The sequence below is a fragment of the Callospermophilus lateralis genome, chromosome 3, assembly GCF_048772815.1.
Source record: "Callospermophilus lateralis isolate mCalLat2 chromosome 3, mCalLat2.hap1, whole genome shotgun sequence".
Taxonomy (NCBI): domain Eukaryota; kingdom Metazoa; phylum Chordata; class Mammalia; order Rodentia; family Sciuridae; genus Callospermophilus; species Callospermophilus lateralis.
The window spans coordinates 74,249,879-74,272,646 of NC_135307.1; the positions used below are offsets into that span (position 1 = coordinate 74,249,879).

At 41.1% G+C, this 22,768-nt stretch overlaps 1 long non-coding RNA gene across 1 annotated transcript in view; it reads right to left on the bottom strand.

Moving 5' to 3' along the window:
• Window positions 1-4,469: 4,469 nt before the first annotated feature.
• LOC143393867 (uncharacterized) overlaps window positions 4,470-22,768 on the bottom strand; it is a 29,060-nt gene continuing 10,761 nt past the window's right edge. Inside the window, exons 2-3 of the long non-coding RNA XR_013090649.2 lie at window positions 22,436-22,584; window positions 4,470-4,821 (exon numbers count right to left, since the gene is read on the bottom strand). This is a non-coding gene — a long non-coding RNA (uncharacterized LOC143393867). The remainder of the gene's footprint in view (window positions 4,822-22,435; window positions 22,585-22,768) is intronic.

Here is a 22,768-nt window from a genome sequence, read left to right on the forward strand (position 1 = left end):
AGAAGGGAACAGAACAAATAAGTCCCTCTCTTCTCTGCACCCCATGCATGACTCTGAGGTGTGCTTTCTTATTATTAACTCTCCAGTGAAGTCCCTGTTGGTTGTTTTGTTGAGTGGCATACATGGTGTCACCCTTTTTCTCACCTTCCTAGCCACACTGTCGTCCTCCCCTTCACCTGTGCTACTCCAGCTTTTGTTTCTCAAATAACCCTATTCCTTACCTGGTCTTTGATTCCAAGATGTCTAGGGCTAAAACATACTATTATCTCATCTAAAACCTGGGTGTCAGAGAAGCAAAGTGAGTTGACCTAGAGAACAATTCCTGAGGCAGAACAGGTATTTGGAGTCAGTCTTGGCAAACTGAGAAACCTAGTATTGAGGGAATTAACTAGTCTTCAGAAACTGGAAACTAAAAGAGAGTCTAGTAAGCTGATACAAGACAGCCAGGTCTTCACTCAGAACTGAATTCTACATATGCACATTAACTAACATACACACACACACACACACACACACACACACACACACCCCCTCAAGCAGCAAATTCAAGTTGAAGAGAATGCTTTCTCTTCTATGTCTCTCATAAACTTTTAATTGTTCTTAATATTAATTGTAAACTTTCCCTGATATCTTTCTTTTCCAGTTAAATATCTGATGAGGATCATCTGTGTGCAATCGACTCAGCAAGCCACTCGAACATGTCCTGAGTCTTCACTTACACTTGCTGAACAGTTCCTTCCCTAGAACGCCAAATGAGCTAGGCAGGGGTCTTTCTCCAGATTCCAGAGCACCCATCCTCCACCTTAATTGGCATGCACACAGGGATGGATGATATTGTCTCAAGGTTTTCTAAGAGACATAAAATGTGTTCTCCAAAATTGTCTCAAGCAAATTAACCTCATTTTTTTGAAAAACAAATGTATGCTACCCATTATTTTTAGTTCCAACAGGCATTAGATAAAATCAAATTAAATAAAATGGGGCGCTAAAATCCTCAAATGGTAGGGCTCTGCCTTTAAAGTGCCTGAGAAGCCAACAAAACCATGTATCTGTCCCGTGAAGATAAAAATTGATTAAACCAGGGTTTTTTCTTTTTATTTATTTATTTTTTGCAGCTTCAAAAAGATGTCCGCTCTTTAGGAACACAAAGAGGGGCTTGGATTGCCTCTCTTTGTCAAAGCCTTTGAAAATATTGTGTAACAAAGAACTCCAGCTTTTCTCTAAGTGGATGTGCAAGATGAAGGACTGAATCACACCTCAGGGCAAAAAAAAAAAAAAAAAAAAAGGAATTCTCCTTCTGCATTTTCTCAGCCCTCCTCCACCTCTGTTGGGGATGCCCACCTCCCTTTAGCCCTCCAGGGACAGGTCTCTCAGTGCCCGAAGCTGCTGCTCTAGGTATTGCGAGTGGCATTTTAGAGAATGCATTTAGAACTTCACTTGCATCTCTGACCATTGGAAATGGGCATCTTTATCAGAACCCTTTCCTCTTTCTCTTTTGTCCTTTCCCTTCTATAAGCGTCAAGGCAGAATCCTATAGTGCTTCCCTTCTAGATGGACCATGCTGGAGCTGTAGATGATTTGAATATGTCCCCATCTAAACTACTGTTATAGTCTAGGTCCCTTTCAAAAGAGGACCTGAGGCTGAGTGTGGTAGCAAGTGCCTGAAATCCCAGTGGCTCCGGAGGCTGAGGCAGGAAGATCACAAGTTCAAAGCCAGTGTCAGCCACTTAGTGAGGCCCTAAGCAATTTAGCAAGACTCTGACTCAAAATAAAATATAAAAGGAGCTGGGGATGTGGCTCAGTGGTTAAGTGCCCCTGGGTTCAATCCCCACTACAAAAACAAAAAACAAAACAAAACCAACAGAGAGAGAGAGAGAGAGAAAGAAACAGGGAGAGAGAGAGAGCTCCTGAGATAAAGACGTGGGCAAAAGTCATTGATTTAAATGGTGAATCCTGGGAATCAAACTGAGGAAGTGAGAATGTGAGAGAGAGAAGAGTAAAAGACAATGTGGGTGCAATAACAAGGGGGCTATTACTGTGGGTCCTGGAGGCTCAATTCCCCTGATACCTCAGAATCACCTCACTGAAGCACGGAGACTAGACATTATCTACCTTTCCTGTCCCCCACGGGTGGAGGGTTGCCCCAGGGTCATGACCTCCAGGTTACACCAGTGCCCTCATGGAGCCTCCTGTGTTTGAGGAGGGAGGCTCTGGGTGTGCTGGGAACTCTCCTGCAGCTACAGGCGGACTCAGGTGGGCCTGCAGCTCATTGAACAGGTCAATGACCTTTCACTTACTTGCACTACTACTCAGATAGGCTTTGGAAGTGCTCAACAAACTTGCTTTAGGGAAGAATCTCACCACTGGCCCTTACTTGCTACATAACCAAAGGCTCATTTAACCTCTCTAGGTCTCAGATCCTTTAAAATCATGGTGGTGGTAATGATGTCCATGTCATATAGCTCTGCAGAGACTTAAATAGGACAATATACGTGAAGCCTTTAGAATGTGTCTGACTCGGTGCTCCATAAACTATTGGCCTTCAAAATGCATTTTGTTCTGTCTTAACGTTTGTCTGTGTCTTTAAGAAGGAAGAGTAGGGGCCTGAGGTTTTTGAGGCCTTGGTTTTAACCCTCCCTTTGCTACGATCTGTGTGTGTCATGTTGAGAAAATCAGCATCCGCCTCTGACCTCAAGTTCCCTGATGGTCATTTAAAGGGTTGGAATAAAGTAGCACTTGGGGGAAAAAATGTTTTAGTTGAGGAATCTTGAGTTCAAATCCAAACTCCTAACATGTTGAAGTGTGGAGACTGGAAATCCAAAGTGCAGAGGGGGGCTCAACCCGTTTGGGGGCTCACTCTGGAAGGATAAGTTTCAAGGAGGTCGAGGACTCTGCTCTGAGACGGGTTTAAACATCACTGGACTCTATACTTACTTCTTAAATCTCTTTCACTTATAAGGAATAGGAGATTTGACCTGAGCTGGCTTAAGCAGAAATGGAAAAAACAAAATCCTGAGCTGGATTGGTTTCGATCATGGCTGGATCTAGGGGCCACATTTCTCTGCAACCCCCAGCTCCATGCCCCTCTATGCAGGCTCTGACTTCATGGTGGCAAGAAGACTTTTGACAGCTCTACTCCACCTCCTATCCTAGGAGCCCAAGAGAGAAAGCTTCCCCTGAGAGGCTGAGACCTGGGCCCAAGTCTCAACTAGCCCAAGTGAGGGTGAACAGGATGGGGACTATGGTGATTCACTGGCACACATCACAGGCTCACTCTGCTGGGAATGAGGGGGAAAGGAGGTGCACTTATGAGTAGAGAGGGATGGCCCCTCATACAGCAAAACCAATAAATGTCCCGATGTGAGTTCCATCCTGCTCCAATCTTCCAACATCTCATTTCTACTGCTTCCTCTTTGACTTCTGGATTTTACGAAAACCTCCAAATTTCACCACCCAGGTAGCCTCGTCCTTCCCTACGTTCCCTTGTGACCATCACCATATCCCTTAACCGGGGAACTAGTGGATCAGTAAGCATGTGTGCAACACTCTCCAAGAGCTCAGACACAGCAGAAGTCTGTGGGAAGGTCAAGAAGAACAACGAGTAGATTGTTCAGAATATATTTTGACGTACCATACTTACATAGAGTATGACTTCCCATTCTTGTGGTTGTAGATGATGTGGAGTTACACTGGTCATGCATTCATATAAGAACATAGGAAAGTGATGTCCAATTCATTCTACTGTCTTTCCTATTCCCATCTCCTCTCCCTTCCCTTCATTCCCCTTTGTCTAATCTGGTGAACTTCTATTCACCCCTACTACATGCCCCCCACCTGCTTATTGTGAGTCAGCATCTGCATATCAAAGAGAACATTGGGCCTTTGATTTTTTGGGATTGGCTTATTTCACTTAGCATAATAGTCTCCAGTTGCATCCATTTACTGGCAGATGCTATAATTTCCTTCTTCTTTATGACTGAGTAATACTCCATTATGTACATATACCACATTTTCTTTATTCATTCATCTGTTGAAGGGCATCTAGGTTGGTTCCATAGCTTAGCTATTTGTGAATTGAGCTGCTATAAACATGGATGTTTAAGTCCTTTGGATATATGCCAAAGAGTAGTGTAACTAGGTCAAATGGTGATTCCATTCCAAGTTTTCTGAGGAATCTCCATACTGATTTCCAGAGTGGTTGCATCAACTTTCAGTACCACCAGCAAAGTATGTGTGCAGCTTTTACCCCACGTCCTCACCAATATTTATTGTTACTTGTATTCTTGATAATTGCCATTCTGACAGGAGTGAAATCTCAATGTAGTTTTATTTTGCATTTCTCCAATTGCTAGAAATGTTGAACATTTTTTCATATACTTGTTGACTGCTTGTATTTCTCATTCTGTGAAGTGCCTGTTCAGTTCCTTCACTCACTTATTGATTGGGTTTTTTGTTTTTTTGGGTTTTTTTTTTTGCGTTAAGTTTTTTGAGTTCTTTATGTATCCTGGAGAGTGATGCTCTAGGTACAGTGGCAAAGATTTTCTCCCATTCTGTTGGCTCTCTCATCACACTCTTGATTATTTCCTTTGCTGTGAAGTTGATGCCATCCCATTTTTTGATTCTTGATTTTACTGCTTGTGCTTTAGGAGTCTTGTTGAGGAATTCGATTCCTAAGCTGACATGATGGAGATTTGTGTCTACTTTTTCTTCTAATAGGCACAAGGTCTCTGGTCCAATGCCTGGGTCCTTGATCCTTTTTGAGTCAAGTTTTGTGCAGGGTGAGAGATAGGTGAGACCAGACACTCTCAAGGGATTTGTAATCTAGGTTGGATAGAAAAAAACAGAACAACTTGATTACACAGTACAAGTTCATAAAGGGAGAAATCAATTATATAAGCAGTTGTGGATGGATTAAAATGATGGTCAAGATAAACTTTGTCAACAATACTAAATAGAATATACTATATTTCATTCCAGGGTCACTGGGGAACCACTGTTTTTTTGTTTGTTTGTTTGTTTGTTTTTTGGTGCTGCGGATTGAATCCAGAGGCACTTTACACCTGAACCATCTCCCCAGCCCTTTTTTATATTTTATTTACAGACAGGGTCTTGCAGAGTTGCTTAGGGCCTCACTAAGTTGCTGAGGCTGGCTTTGAACTTGCAATCCTCCTTCTTCAACCTTCCAAATTGCTGGAATTATAGGTATGTGCCACTGTGCCTAGCAAGCCACTGGTTTTTAAACAGGGAAGTGATATGGTCAGAGCAGTGCTTTAAGGAGAATTATTCAGCTATATGAATAGAGAGTCAGAACAATAAAAGATAGGAAGGTGATAGCCAGTTTAAGGTGCACTGTGACAGTGTTAACTAAGGTTACAAGGTCTAGACCTGAGGGATTGGTGTGATGAAAAAGTTGCATACTAGAAATGAACTAGTTGGAAGAAGATTGTGGATGGTGCCTCTGAAGTTTCTAGAATGGAAGACAAGAAAATGGCTATGTCAAAAGTAAGAAGGTTAGAAGGAGGAATGTGGATGGGGAGGTCTGGCACAGGGTAGAGAATGGACGGGGAATAAACTCTGTTGTAGATGTGCTACTATGTGATGCAGCAGGTGGGAATCTTCAAATATCAGTGGGCTCAGGGTCAGAGAAGACGAGTTCAACAGAAGACTGAGGTGGAGCCAATTTCCTAGGGGTGGCCACAGATGAGATTGATGCCATTTATTTATCAAAGCAATAGTACCTTGGAAGCCCAGACAGTGCATTGGCTCCTTGGAATGGCTGAGTGACCTTGGTCTCAGTTCCTCACCAGTATGTTAGTGTTATTAACAATAGAAGCTGTGCTGACTGAGCGTAGAGTCCACACGGGCTTCTCTTACACATGCTATAACAATATGAGCTTTTTTGATCACTCATTGCAGGTTCTATCACTGTCTGGGAATGATATTGTTTCATGAGTTGCCTGGCCCTAAGTGTGCCTCAGTCTCCCATGGGTTCACCCAGACCTCTACCTACTGACATCCGTTTTCTTCCAACTAGATCACAGTAAATATAATTTGTGCATCACCTGCTTCACATATCCTTTTTTTTTTTTTTTTTTTTGGTACCCAGGATCAAATCCAAATCACTTGACCACTGAGCCAAGTCCCCAGTCCTTTTTATTTTTTATTTTGACACGGGGGATCACTCGGTTGCTTATAGCCTCGCTAAGTTGCTGAGGTTGACTTTGAACTGGCTATCATCCTGCCTCAGCCTCCCAAGCTGTGGGGATTACAGGTGTGCACCACCACGCCCAGCTTCACATATCATTTTAACACTGATAATTTGCAGTCTCCGCATTCTCTCCACTGCCTATTGACCCCTGTCTTGGGGTGGAGACATAGGAATTCCTCCCACTCGGAAAAAATTTCTACCAAATTTATCTTTGAGTCCAGTTAAAATTCCCTAAGTATTTTATTCTTGAGCTCTCTATCTTAAAATCCTCAAAATGCAAGTCCTATCCTTTGTTTCTGCCCCAAAGTAGGACAATGGGTGCCCATTGTCCTTTTTACCATTAAGACAGAGCATCTATTTGCAGTCTTTTCTCACATTAGAATTTGAAACTGAGAGATAAGTTATTTGGACAGAAACATTTCCCCCTACTGCATAGCAATGGGCTGCTTTCCAAGCAGGGCCTAAGGGCACGTCTCCAAATGGCAGATGGCGAATAACTGGCTTTGTGTAAGTAACTCAACCTGATGACTACATCTAATAATTTCAGGCCTGATCCCAGAGACTCTGCCAATACAGAGAGTGATCCCACTGCCATTTCCAATTATGAAACATTCTTGACAGTAAGTATGCATTAATTTGAAAAATTATGTTTGTGACTATCTATGAATGTGTATGTTTAGGTGTGCTTGTCCCACCTGAGCTGGCATTTAGCTTTTGCTTGTTCATTAATATTGCTTTTAGTTGAATTACATCTTTATATGTATCCAGCCTCTGAGTCAAAACTATGTCTTTGGATGATAATTGGCACCTACTTATGGAAGGCATTAATCATAATGTGTATATTGTCTTTTGAGTAATTATTATATGAAAGATGCTGAAAGGACTTTCCTAAGCAATCCTGTGAGATATATATTATGAACCCCACACTGCAAAGGAGGAAGTTAAGTAACACTCTTCATGCTGTACAGTTAGCAAAAGTGGGATGGAAATCTGACTTTTCTGAGAAAGATCTCTTATTTCTATCTTGACTATCATGAATCCATACATATCTGTTAAATGACTGAATGAATGAGAGACTCTAAAACTTTCACCTTCAACCTCAGTTGTTATACTGGATTGATTTGTAATCCAGTGTTATATTGGATTGATTTATAGCCCCAATAACAAACTTGGGGCATTGTATATCCACCACCCAGATGTGTAGGAGGTGAAAACTTACATAAAACTAAGAATTCTCGTCAAAAAATATAACCCTAAGGGAACAAAGTCCACAAAGTTGCATATATACACTGAGTGGGCTCTATGGGTGAGGAATGCTCACCCTGCGGTCTGGTCATCTTCACAGCGACCGTCGACCATGGTCGTTCCTCAGATCTGAATCTAGACCCAAGCAGGCCACTCTTGCCGAGGACTGGCCAAAAGAAATAGATCAGCTTGACTTTGGAGCTTTAATTCCACACATCCAGATTATGGTTTCAGGAAACCGAGACAAACTGGCAGGGAACTGGCTGTGAGCAAGGCCTGGTGCTGGGTCTCAGGGTTGAGTTCCAACCTCTCCACCCACAGTCTGGGTTCTGGAGGATGATCCTACCATATGTGGAGAGCATCACGCTATTTCCCTTCCCTGGGATTTTATGACGGCCCCAGTAGTCAGATAAACACACTCAACCCACGCACAATAATCTTTGATATTCTAAAGCTGCAGAAGCGACCTATTGTTGATATTTGGCTAGTGACGACTGTTCTCTGCTACCTAAATGTGTGCCAATATTCCTCTGTGCCTCATTTAAATGACTACAGGGAATGTGAGTCTGTTCATGTTTGGATTCCCCCCACCCCACCTTTGTTTTAATAGCTACAACTTTTTTAAAACTCGTTTTTCCTTCTAACAAGTAAATTTTTCTTTCTATTACAGGCTATCTCTGGAGTTCACTGTCAAGTTCATTTTAATTCTTGCATTCCCTTATGAGATATTCATTCAAAATGAATTGCTATCCTGTCAGTTACATGGCTCGGCTCCTGGCATGGGAATTGTATTTCTTTAATGGCTTTATTCCTCTAAACATATTCTTTTTAGAGGTCTCCATTATCCCCCAGTCCTTGGAGGGAACCACTGGCAATCACAGAATAGGACCCTTCACTGCTGGGAGGCTTGAGAAGCGAATCTGAAGTATTTTAAAACTAAAAGAGCTCATGAACTGACGTGTGTCCTGGGCTGACTGCTGCTGGGATCCAGGCACCAAACACGACACAAAATGGCCACTATTCTTTCAGGTTGTTGGGGTGCCAAATGAGGTTTTCCTGCTCTTAAAAATGGACAGAAGAGGTGTGCAGCCACTGAGTGAAATAAGGTACAATAATTTAAAATATTGTTCATTCAGAGAGAGATTAGGCTTTAATTAAATGGTGTCACTTAATACACCATCCAGCAGATATGTAATTGGCTTCTTGAGCAGAGGACACAGTTATATCTAAGCTTTACTGAAGTGATAATGATGCTAATTTAGCCCTGTGGGTACAGAAACAGCTTGGCTGCTGCCTCTGACACCCCAGTGCATGAGAAGTAAACTTTGATCCAGAAATCCCACAACTCTTGGTCATTTGTTACTGAAATAAAATTACTCACCACTCAGACCAAACAAGAACTGCTTATATCAAACAGGTAATATGCTTGGGATGTTTAGGAGTCGTAGTTTGTTTATTTCTACCAGTACCAAAAAAAAAAAAAAAAAAAAAAAAAATGAAGGGCTATCTTCAAAGCAGTTGTGAAATTACATTTCACTGAGCACGGAAGATGGCATTTATGTTAAAACTCTGATATAGATGCAAAATAGCACTCAACAGTTTGTTCAAAGAGGGCAGACAATTTTCTGGTGCAGTAACACTTGTGTGTTTAACTCCTATTTTTTTTTTTTTTTTTTTACTCCTGTCTGTGCTCGGTCATTTACAAGGACATTTTCATTTCAGGCTTGGCTCCTGTTTCCTCATTGCTCATTCCTGAAATGTGATACAATAAGGTCCTATTCTCCTCAAGTCATTCTACTTGATAATTCTGAACAAAGCCAGAAAGGAGTGGGGTGAAGTGGGAGGGAATTTAACTAAATCTAAAAAAAGAAAAAAAAAAGTTACCTTCTAAGGTCTAATGCCCCAGACAGAGTAACCAGGGATTAGATTAAATTTCTTTGGTAAATTCTGTGTTTTCGAAAATATACAGCACTGCACCTAGGGATGGAAAAACTTTCATTTCCCTGTTTGCATATGACCAGCAACATGTTTATTTTGGGAGAGAATGGAAACACTGATTATAGCAAAGGGCTGGCTGGGTTACCATGTCATAAAAACAGGCTGGCTCTATCATTGGGTGGGGAAACAGAACTGGCCGTCTCTGACTGGACAGGGTCCCTGGGGTCTAACTCCACCTTTACAGACTTTCCAATGGAGTATCACAGATTTGTCACAGTACTTCAGAGCTCCACCCTGCCCCCTTAGAACTCAGGGAGGGTGTTAGAGGAGCCTTATACTAGAACAGAATTATAATTGAGGACATGGAATGACGGTAATGCTTTCCTGCTGTATGTTGCTTCTGAAAACTCTAAAATCAGGATACAGTCGGCCCTCTATATCCATGGGTTCCCCATCTCTGGATTCAACCAACCTCAGATTGAAAATATTGGGGAGGGGGAGTGGAACTGTGTCTGTGTTAAATATGTACAGATTTTCTCCTTTGTCATTATTTCCTTATCAACCATTTGCATAACATATACGTTGTGTGAAGTATTACGAGTCGCCTAAACATGATTTAAAGTACATAGGAGGATTCACACAGGCTATCTGCAAATACTACACAATTTTATATAAGGGACTCAAGCATGAAAGATATTGGCACTCATGGTGCTAGTGGGTCTTGCAATCAATCTCCTGGAGATACAGAGGGATGACTGTATTCTCTCCAAACTTAAGAGAACTAGCAGCCCATGTTGGGGAGAGCAATCCTAAGATGGGCAAAGGCTGCCCCAGAGTTTGCCTGGTCCTCACAGTGAAAGGACAAACCTCACACCAGCACCACCTCACATCATAATACGACTCTCAAGTGGTCACTAACATCACGAGGAAGCCATCAGACGCCTGTTCTCCTGGGGTTTCTTCTGTACACAGCAAACCACACTCACTGGACTGAAGCACAACCACAAAAAAGCTACTGTGCTGTGGACAATTAGAGCCTGGTCTTTGCTTCTCTGCAAAGCACTATTGTAGACCAGGTCCCCGCTGACTTCCCATCTGCCAAACTCAGTGACCGCTTTTCAGTAGTTGCCCTTCTCGACCTTTCTGGGGGCAATTCAAAGCAGCTAAATACCACTTTCTTGAATGTTCTCCTCCACTGACTATAGCATCTAGATTCTTCCTTTCTCTGACTGCTTGGAATAATTGTTTTAGATTATGGATGTGCTGAAACTATTGCCTGTTTAAATCTCTCGTTGACTTCCAGTTCCTACAGAATAAAAAGCAAACCTAACGGTATTGCATATGAAGGCCTTCAAAGAAGGTCTCAAAGGGCTGACTTGTCTTGCCTTGTTTCCTGATTTTTCCTCACTATTTTCTGTCCTCTTGTTTGCTTATCTGTTCTCTCTTTCTTCTTCGCTCAATGGGACCCAACTCATCTCTCAAAATCCAGATCCATAAACTTCCTCCAACCCCTTTCTGGTCCACTAGACTGGAAACTCCACGCAGTCAGAAACCCATCATTGGTGACTAACAGCAGGCACATGATATATTTATCTGCAGTGAGTGGTCCCCAATGTTGAGTGCGTCTGTCTTTCCTGTTCCCACTGAACTTTTTACATATCTTAAGAATCATGATTTTGAATTTGTGCTTTGATTATCTGAAGGAAACCTCCTAGAATTATTGTCAACCAAAAGCGAGTTTTTCCAGGCCATGTGCTTTGCACATAGTAGACATTCAAGGTGTTCTCTGGCTAAGGAAGAGACTGCAGGCAGGAAAGTGGTCAGGTGAGCACAGAGACATGAATTCCCTCAGAACTCCTGTGATCTCCCACTTTCTTGGGGTGGCATTTCTATAATTTCATTAGCTCCAGGCAGAGGTCTTGAATCCTGTTTCCTGGATTTTTGCAATGACCCAGCAATCACCACGCAGGCAAGGACTGATTTGGCATGTCACCCACAGCCTAAATCACAACCTCCCTGGGGCACGCTGGAGCCTAATACACACAGGATAAAGAAGCCTGTTTGAATCTAATCAAAGGACTGCTTCATAAGGCTTAATTTCCCCAGATTCTCTGCATTCTCCTGCCTCCTCCCTTAGACACCCACCAGGAAATAACAGCAGCCACACAAGCCTGCAAGATAAACCCACTGGGATTACAGCCATTCCCCATAATTGAGCAAGCCGCCTAGCGAAATGCCCATACATTTTGCATTAAACACAGTGTATCAAATTAAAAATAAAACTCAAGTTGTTTGGTTAATGGTTTTCCCAGGCCTGAGGTTGAGAGCAGACCACTGATCCATCTCTTCAAGAATGTCAGCTGGTTTCGCTCTTTGCCGCAGACACTGTGTAGCTATTATGTGGCACTCGAAGCACTTTCATTCATTCTTAAACCTAATGTCCAATTAACTGAGAAAGGGGATTCATTAAATAATTTAAACTGGAACCAAATTAAAGGACCATTTCCTCAGTTGTATTTGCAAAGAGTTTAATTTGACTGAAAGAAGTAATCATTTTAAGCCCATGTTGGTCTGAGACACTCTCTAATGGAGATCATTTTAAATCAGCTCCATTGATATGGTCTTTCATAAGTAACTTGGGAAAATCTAGCCTGTGGCAACCATATACATTTTCTCCTTGATAATGTGTTTAAACTTAATTTTTTAAAAAAATTGTGTGGGAGAGTTTGGTCATAATTATATGTGCAGCTTTTGCTTGAAAGGACCTGTTAGATAAAATGAGTCACACTCATTGCTGAAATCCTAAGAAAAAACCTTGGTTCCATCTGGAAAACCGGTCAGTCAGAGACATCATTCATGTCAGTTTATTCTTAGATGAGCCGGAAATAGAATTCAGAGTGTTTGACTCCTATGCCTGTGCATTTCCACCTCACCTGCTTAATTTTGTGCTACAACCTGGAGCTGAGCCATAGGGAAAACAATTTAGGGGGTCTCAGTCAATTTGCTGGGTATTTCCAGAATGTATTATTGCATTCAGGAATGCAAGAGGAGCAAATTAATCTCCTGTGCCTGAAAGTGGGCCTAAGTCTGAATGCAGTTCCTAATACCAATTGAAGATGAGAAAAGCTTATAGAAAACCTGCAAGTATTTCTCTCAAGTCCAGGGCTCAAACCAGACCACCAGGGGTCCCAGAACAGGTTCTACCCTTACACATTCCACAATGCCCTTTTCCAAAGATGGTCCAAAGGCAATTACTTACTCAGATGACCCAAGACCCTAGTTTACTCCCATAACCATCTACAAAACTCCCTGGGTCCCAGGAGCTGTTCCTACAGGCAGTCCTCTTCTAAGTGCATTTCCCTAAACAGATTTTCTGGACTGTGTCTTTCCCTTTCTTTGGTCCACGTAATGATAATAATACCAATAATAGTTCTCATTATTATTTACACCGAAACACTTATCTCCAGTTGGCCTCTTGGTACCAAGCAGTTAGCACAGCTCTCCTCTCCCTGGGGCAGGTCAGCCTCGGGACAGCACAGCCCGCCCTCCCCAGCAGGTTTCCTGCTACTGCAGATGGTTTCCAGCTGCTCTTCTCACCGGGTCACCAGTAGCTTCAGCAGCTGTTCCTAGTAGGGAACTCCCATCAATAGCAGCACCTCCCACCTTTCCTGTGCCCTGCCCCAGTTTATCACCAGGAAACTTCCAAGGGCTCCAATCAGTGGCTTCTCTCACCTCCTCTCACAGGTCTGTAATTTCCCAGTAGCTTAAAAGCTTTGTTCACATTTTCCACACCACTTGCAGAGAATGGCTCCTCAAAAAGATCTACTCAGAGTCTTCCAGAAGTAGCTACCAAGCTCTATTACTCCTTTAACAAACATTAAGTGGGAAAAAATGACATTTTCAAATAGGTCTTTGTAAAGCCCCAGATTCTTCTTGTGTTTGTCTGCCCTCATTTTCATTTATGAAAGATATAAGGAAACTTAATCTCTTCTTGCATTTGTACCCCCCAAACCATCCATGATTCTCCACTCTCTTCAGCAGATAATTTGGATTCCTTAACCTATGGTATAATGCCAGGTGTAATAAGACTACCAAAGATACCATGATACTGTGTGGAAAGCATTAGATCTGGGTACATAGGGTTTAGTTCATATCTCTATTTCTACCGTTAACCAGCCGTTCCACCTCAAGAAAGCAAACAAAGCTTTCTCTCTCAGGTTTATAAAATCAATTCATCCATTTAAAATATATTTATTGGTGAACAAGTAGATATGGTTCTTATTACTCTGAATCTCACCCTCTGGGTTATGGTGGGACAGAGAATAAGGAGCTCAGCCTTACTGCCAGCCAATGAGTGGAGGGAGTCAGAAGGGAGGTGCAGAGTGGGAGCTGAAAGGCTTCCCAGTGACTGGAGGATGGAGGTACAATGGTAGAATGTCTCCAATAGTCCCCAGGGAGTAAAACAAAAGGGAGGTCATGAAGGTCCTTGAAGTTCATTCAAAAATTTGGATTTTATTCTAAGGAAAATGAAGGACAATCACAAGGCTTTAATCAGGAAGAGTGTAAGCCAACCTGCATCCTACTGTGAACACTCTGGCTGCTGGGTGGAGAATGAATTGGCTGAGGAGAGGTTGGGAAGGCCAAGACCAGAGGCAAGGAGACCAGCTGGTGGAAGGTGGTCACAGTGCATGAGCAATGGTGTGGCCAGGACCAGCGCAATGCAGCCAGGGTCCAGGAGACTGGGTGGACTCCAGAGATGTCTACAGGTTGGAATCAACAGGGCTGAAGTTAGCTGAGGGGCAGAGTAGGAGGAGTCAAGAATCGTGCGGGATCAGGCTTGGGCAACAGAATGGAGAGCAATGCCCTTTACTAAGGCAGATGCACAAGCTGGGAGGGAGCTGGTGCAGGATGAGACAGAAGGAAGTGACGAGTGCAGCCTGAACATTTTGAGTCTGATGTGCTCACAGGACGAACTAAACCAATAGAGTTCTTTTAAGTATTAAATGAGATAACGTGCAACCTTCTGGGCACCATGTGGTAACCACTAAAGTCTGATTTCCTTTTCTATTTCTCAAACCATTGTACTTATCTGGAATGCCTGCCTTCTCATTTTCACAAGTTCAAATTCAACCCATATTGCAAAGTTCCTCTCAAAAGTCACCTTCTCGGGGCTGGGAGTGTAGCCTAGTGGTAAAGTGCATGCTTAGCATATGTGAGGCCCTGGCTTCAATCTCAAGCACCAAAAAACAAAACAAAACAAAACAAAAAACCCCAAAAGTCACCATCTCCTCCCAGGCTTTTCTGATCTTTCCAGGTGGAAGCTTTCTAACTTCCCACATCATATCCCCTTGTCTTGGATTGCAGGTATTTATATCTGTGTCCCATTGCTCCTGGAGCTATGAACGTTTCATTAATGACAGGACTCATGCCTGATTGACCCCAACTCTTACCTTAGTGCTTAGTGATAAATAGCAACTATCTGTGTAATAATAAACAATCATTGTTATTTGTGTATCAGTATACACAATATACAATTTATAATAAGATACAATAACATTGATTGTTGATGAATTATCTAGGAAGTCAATACATTCATTACTAATTGATGTGCAAATTTTTCCAGACCATTTCTCTCCTGAAGTCTGCAAAGTGGGGGGAGGGGGGAAGGGGAAAAGAATAGGTTTCAGAGTGAAACTGACTTGAGCATCTAGATCTTTCAATTCTTAATTGTGTGACTTTAAATAAGTGAGTTAATATCTATGAATCTCTCTTTATCTGGGAAATGTAATAAAAATACATGACAAATAATCATGAGAATAGATGACCTACGATAAGTAAAGTGTTTGGGGTAGTATCTGGCCCTTGATCCATGCATTCTGGCCCCTTTCCGTTCTCACTGTTACCATTCTCTAAGCATCAGGGAGGAATGGAGAACCAGATCCCAGCAATAAGAACAAAATGTTCACCTAGTAAAATTTTTTTTCCAGATATATCCATTTGGTTTTCTCAATTGTAATGCAAATTTCTGGTATGTCTGCTGTTGTTATTAGGGCTGTGATATTTCATCCTCTGGTCCGTTTCATTTCCCATTATATTGGATGCCTGGCTTCCCACTGCTTTGTTGTCTGCAAATCTGTAGGATGCTCACAAACAGTAAACAAGGGCCCTTGCTTTGATCAGATTGTAACAGAAATCATTGGTAAAAAGATAAAGTGCCCATTGTCTAAAGAATCTTATGAGGAATAGAAGATAATGAAGTAGAAAACAGCAAAAAAATATTGACTGAATACAATCACAGAAGTCAGAATGCCACCCTGTCTAATCAGGACTTAAAAGAAACAGCAACATAAGTAAAATTGGATGTTTAAAGAGACAAAGACTCAGCGATGGGGAGTGATTTGAAAACATCTGCATTGGAGGATGAAAGAGTTCAGATTCTTGTCATTAATATCCAATTTGGCTTTACATTTCTCAGGATCAATCACATAATTAAAAACATGTGGGAACTTATGATTGCATAAAAGCATTGGTTTATATTATATCACATTAAGAAGTGTTGGAAAAACAAAGCTCAAAATAAAAACGGGGTGGGGGGGGGGCAGGTGGTTGAGGTTGTGGCTCAGCGGTAGAGCTCCTGCCTAGCACGTGCGAGGCCCTGGGCTAGATCCTCATCACCACATTAAAATAAAGGTATTGTGTCCAACTACAACTAAAAAATAAATATTAAAATAAATAAATAAAAATAGGAATTATGGTCATGAAAGAAAAACAGAGACGTTTTCATTCATGAGTTTTCCTTGCCAGTGCACTGAAAATATAGGATGTGTGGTTTTTTTCAGGTAAAACATCCTTGAGATTGAGAAGAAAGTTACTTTCAGTATTTTCTGGCTCTTCCCTGGGTAGCAATCAAACTATAGGGGTTTGGAACCAGGCAGCTCCCTTCCCCAGTGGATCATCCTCCATCTATATTTGCTTTTGTCAAAACAGATGTGACCCCAAACCAGAAGGCAAGAAGGTCAGAGGCATTATCACGAGTGAGTGGACAGGAGTTTCGCACACTGAGCTTTGAACCTCAGCTTTGCCCACACTGTACAAACTGGAAACAAACAAACAAACAAAAACCTTGCTCTGCTCTCCTTGAGCATGTTGCAGAAGCTAATATGTGGCCCAGATTCCTCTGATAGTAGCTTTCATAGCTGGAGTTTAAGTTAGTTTTGCTGAAACAATCAGGCAACCCTGAATGAGGAGAATAGACTTAGAATCTGGCTTCTGCCCCAGGCCACTCCAATTCCAGCTTCATTTCTTTGAGGTCCCAGCATACCCAGTGACTGAGCCCACATGGACCATGGCCCTTTGCATTCTATTTTCTGCAGATCTACAGTTTTCATACTGTTACTTTCTTCTAAGGCAACATTAGAATAATATTTCGATGAAATAATTCCCAACAGCTTTCTCTCCTAGTCTATGTTTTTCTTAGAGTTTTCATGGTCTCAGAAAGCAAAATCTATATCTTTCTCATGCATCACATAATATCATCAATGTTGCTTTAATTAATATAGCTTAAAACCTCACACTATGTCTAGGGTTCTTTCACAAACTGGTAGGAAGGGTATCTGAGTGCTAGGGTTTTCAAAAAAATTTAATTTGCCCTTTTTAGTTATACATGACAATAGAATGTACTTTGACATATTCTATATGCATGGAGTACAACTTCTCATTCTTCTGGTTCTACGTGACATGGAATTTCATTGGCTGTGTATTCATATATGAACACAGGAAAATAATGTCTGATTCGCTCCATTATCTTCCCTATTCCCATTCCCCCTCCCTTCTCTTCATTCTCTTTTGTCTTTTCCAAAGTACTTCTATTCTTCCCTAGCCCCGCCTCTTATTATGAGTAGCATCCACATATCAGAGAGAACATTGGGCCTTTGGATTTGGGGGATTAGCTTATTTCACTTAGCATGATAGTCTCTGGTTCCACCCATTTGCCATCAAATTCCATAATTTCATCTCTCTTTATGGCTGAGTAATACTCTATTGTGTATATATACCATATTTTCTTTATCCATTCATCCATTCAATAGCATCTAGGTTGGTTCCACAGCTTAGTTATTGTGAATTGTGCTGCTATAAACACGGATGTGCCTGTGTCACTGTAGTCTGCTGATTTTAAGTCCCTTGGGTATAAACCGAGGAGTGGGATAACTGGGTCAAATGGTGATTCCATTCCAAGTTTTCTGAGGAATCTCCATACTGCTTTCCAGAGGGGTTGCACCAATTTGTAGTCCTACCAGAAATGTATGAGTGTGTCCTTTTCCCTCACATCCTCACCAACATTTATTGTTACTTGTATTCCTGATAATTGCCATTCTGACAGGAGTGAGATGCAATCTCGTTGTAGTTTCAATTTTCATTTCTCAAATTGCTAAAAATGTTGAACATTTTTTCATATATTTGTTGACTGATCATATTTCTTCTTCTGTGAAGTACCTGTTCAATTCCTTTGCCCATTTATTGATCGGATTATTTGTGGGGTTGTGTTTTTTTTTTGGTGTTAAGTTTTTTGAGTTCTTTATGTATCCTGGAGATTAATGCTCTGAGGTACAGTGGCAAAGATTTTTCTCCCATTCCCTAGCTGGGTGCTAGGGTTTGAGTATCTGTTCCTTCACAAACTCACATTGAAATGTAATTGTCACTGTAGCAGTACTAAGAGGTGGGACCTTTAAGAGATGATTAGACCATGGGGGCTATGCCTCATGAATGGTTTGACACCGTTCTACAGGAGTAAGTTCAATATTGTGGAGCTGGGTTCTGTACAAAAGGATAAGTTTGGCCCCTTTAGCCTGTCTTGCCATCTCTTTGCCCTTCTGCCTCATGTTGACTCAGTAAGAAGGCCCTCAGATGCCAGCATCTTGATCTTGGACATCCCCATCTCCAGAACTATGAGGAAACAAATTTTGTTCTTAATAAATTACCCATTCTCAGGTATTGTGTTATAGCAGCACAAAACAAACTAAGGCACTGAGCTTCTACTGGTGATCACTGCTCTGCTATGTTCTCAGTGGGTAGCAAAGATGTTTTAGGGAGGTATTGGGATTAGAGCCGCTTCTCTCATCTGTTTTCCTTTTGGGGTTCTGAATAAAGAAGCTAGGGAATCAGCTGATCTTGGGCTCTGCCCAGACCACAACTAACAGTAGCAAAAGATTTCACCAGAACCTTCAGATTTGAGGCTCACTAGTACTTTGTCAGCAAAGGAGGAGTGAGCTAAGCAGGTGAGCAATCCCACCTTGGACATTGTCATTTCAGGAGGCCAAGATGAACTTTAAGTCCCCTGGGTATAGGCTGAGGAGTGGGAACAATCAATCCTATTGATGATTTAATTTTGAATCTAATGACATGGTATCAGTTTACAGACATCTTTAAACTCAGCTAGAAAACAAGGATTACAGTCTTCTCAACAAAAAGGAGCCACCAGCTTAGAAAGGTCCCCTGGAGAACACACAGCTCAATTGTCTTAACCATCTTACTAGATAGTTAAGTGTCTACCCTGTGTTTTGAAATTGAGAGAACAGGAGTTTTTGCAGGTACCCACTACCATCAAAGTCCTTTATGCAACGACTTTTTACCGAGTGCCTATTATGAGCTCAAGAAGTGGCAAATAAACAAATTTGCCTAAAATTCTTTGTAAATGAACTTTAGCCCCTTGCTATTAGAATAGAATTTCTATATTGAAAAAAGAAATCTTAGACACTGATTTCAAATCCTTCTTTTTAGGGGTAAGGAAATAGAATCTGGAACCCGAGGTAACTCTTCCATGTTACAAAAATGGATGTGACAGAGATCAGACTGAAGCCCAGATTCCCTGACTTTCTGTCTCGTGCTCTTTTCCTGCTACATGAGCCTTCCTGCAGGGCACGCCAGCATGCAGAGGGCTAATTGTCATAGAGACACATGCTGAAGCCTCCAAACATTATTTTCCAACCAATCAACAAGAATTTATGAAGAATCCACTTAGGATTACATTGTATCATTGATGGGGCCCCCAGCACATCTGTCTCTGTAAACCCCTTCCTTCATAAAAAGTAATTTAAAATTATATTTAACAACTGCTTTGGTATAAAGATGAATGCATTAATATTATATGTGAAAGCATTTTGTTTGGTCTAAAATTTCAACTTTTCTTCTTCTGATTTTAAAATAAATAAAAATCTTTCTCATAGGTCCCTAAAAGTCTATAGGTCCTGTGCAGCATGCCTCCCATGCTAATGGATAGGCCAGTCCTGCACCCCCTCAGCACAAGTCATGCTGTGTGGTCCTGGAAAAGTGAATGAGAAGTATGAAGACAGTCTTCCCAACACCAGGTGCATAGGCTGGATAGAGAGTGTTATCTTCTTTAGATTTGGTTAAGACTGGCATTTACCAAAATAAAAACTGAGCTAGTTACAGACCATTTCTCCACCAATGTCTCTCTATTTAACATCTGCAAACATTTTGGCGGAGTCGTGCCTGTAAATCCTCCCGACCTCTTTTGCCCAACCTTTTCTGTCAAGCCAGCCATTCCAGAGGCTGAGATAATAAGCCCATCTTCAGCAAGGTAATATCTTCTCTCATTCCATCATCAGTTTAATGATTGGTGCCATCTTTCTTCATAAAAAGCGGTTGCTAGAAGCTATCTCCACTAAATACTCTTGACATCACTTCCTTTAATAGAGCTTACAAGTTATAAAATATTTAAGCAGCAAGGTGTGACAGAGCATTTGTTACTCTGGACATTCATTCAGCTCTGTCTCCCGGTGTGAGACAAGATGCTGAGGGCCAGTCCATTGCCTGCTTCTAGGAACATGAGTGCAGATGCTAAATGCTGCCTCACTGGGGAAATGATTTTTATTACCTTTGTTGGTCTTAAAAATAATTACTAGATGGAAAAAGCATCAACACAGATGATGACCATGAAAATAAACTAATACCTGACAGGGCTGAGTAGGTGACTGTCTATCCTCTGATTTTTCTGCAAAGTTGTAGTCTCTACATCAGCAATTAATTGAGCAGGCCTTCTTACTCTTAAAAAAAAAAAAAAAGCTGTTAACAATACCTATTCCCACTTTTCAATGGAGAAAGAAATAAATGATTACTGATCACAAGAATTGGAGAAAATTTAAATGGAAGTCCAAAAGCTAACTATGTAGTATCTCTCTCTCTCTCTCTCTCTCTCTCTCTCTCTCTCTCTCTCTCTCTCTCTCGTTCTTCTCTCTCTCTCTCTCTCACACACACACACACACACACACCAAACTTTTAACAGAAGGAAGATGATTTAATACTAGAAGAATAGCAATAAAAAGTCATAACCATCCAAAGCAAAACTCATTCTGCCCTGATAAGGATGTATTCTTTCTCAAAATTTTTAAGAGTTCTAATCATCCATCGGGTCACGTGCCCAGTAGGAGCTTTTCCAAATAATTAAGCCATTTGAATAGAATACCTGAATTATGCTTTAGTCAGCTCTCCTAATGTGTTAATTTATGAATACCAAATTTCAGCAAGTCTTGATAATTCATCTTATAGACTACTAGACAGTGCTGTTAGTTGTAGGTAAAAATGAAAATCTATAAAATTGTGCATCATTTGCATATATGAACCAAAGGAGAGACCTTTACTTTGGAATTGTTTCTCACCTCATCCTTAAAAGCTACCAGGGGGCTATACTTAGCGGAACATGGCTATGTTGAGGGGCATTTGATACTCTGGACCATTCATTCAGCTCTGTCTCCTAAAACACATAAGACACATTCCTTGCTCAAAAGAGGAAATGTATCTGCAAAAAACTATTCCTCTTATAAAATGCATAGTAGGTGCTTAAGAACACATATACATTTGACCATAATAGTTCTTACCACTCTCTGTGAGCCCCTTTCTCCTTTGTAGGAAGGTAAATCATTACCTTTCTTAGACACATGTTTCCCTTGACATGTTGAGTCTAAGAATCTGAATTCTTTGCTCTTTTTTATTTTACTTTTACTTTTTTTGGCAGTGCTGAGGATCAAATTCAGGAGCTCCTGTATGCCAGGCAAGCACTCTACCACTGATCTGCACCCCCATCCCTCCCTTGCTTTTTCAAAGTGTCTCTCAGAAACACCCACAACTCTTTTGTAGGTCAGATAAAATTAATTTTTAAAAATATGAGTGGTTGAAGGCTCTGAGAAATCAGACCAAAAATGGAAAATGTGGAGTAGAGTGTGAGTATGTAATTAGGTGGTAGCTCATGTCCTGACAGATGATTCTAGAGAAAAAACCAAACAAAGCCTGCCATATGTTCAGCTTTCTATAAACCACTACAGACAGAGATCTTTATGGAATATTCTATAGCATATGTCTAGTCAGTATGTTTGTTCCACCCTATTTGTTGCCAAGTTCCAAATGCTTAAAATAATTAACCTTTGCCACTTCTTTGGAAGGCTTTGCAATACATTCTAAAAGGAATGCTTTATTCTGCCATCCTTAGAGGCTGCACTCGACCAAAATCCATCAATGAAATAGGTTTATTCTCCTCTGAAATTCAATCCTTGAATATATGTTAAGAAATCTCTTTTCCAGAATGATATTCATATGGTTGTACAAACAAGTGCCAAATGCTAGCTTTTCAACCATTAAGAAATGCAAAGAAGAAATAATATTAATGAAACAAGCATTTAGCTTAGTGTTATGTTGCTATTTTGTAAGAGTATGTTTGTAAATTCATTGTTTTACTGAACATTGATTAAATACCTACTGCATGCAGATACAGATATACAAATATAAATATAAATGAGACATATTCCTTGCTCAAAAGAGGAAATGTACCTGCAAAAAACTATTCCTCTTATAAAAAGATAGACATGGGGACATAGTGGGTTTGTACTGTGTCAGCTCAGCTAAGCTGCATGTGAGCTTCTGAAAATTTTCTTCTCTGCACAGTTCTAAATTAATATGGGCTTCAAGAACTATTGAGAAACTTAAAGGCAGAAGTGAAATAGCCATATTCAGCTATTTCAGAGGGTTACTTACACCAGAGGGTTGAAGCATGTCGAAGGGTGTGTGATAAATCATAAATCTGGTTGCTTATCTGCTGGCTCTCCTGGTGATGTTGGTGGTGGGTACATCAGGTCCACATTGACTCCAGCTCCAACTGGATCCTCCTTCAGCTCCTCTGACTCCTGGGCCAGGCGCATAACAGGAATCATGACAAAGTGCATCAGCTTCTCTTATGCAACACTTACATCATCAAAGTTTCAAGGGTAGAGATGGAAAAAGACAATTCAGGTTCCCATTCATCTTTATAAGCTCCATTCAGATCCAAATCTGTCCTTCTTTCCTATCTTCCCTTCCCAATTGCTTTCC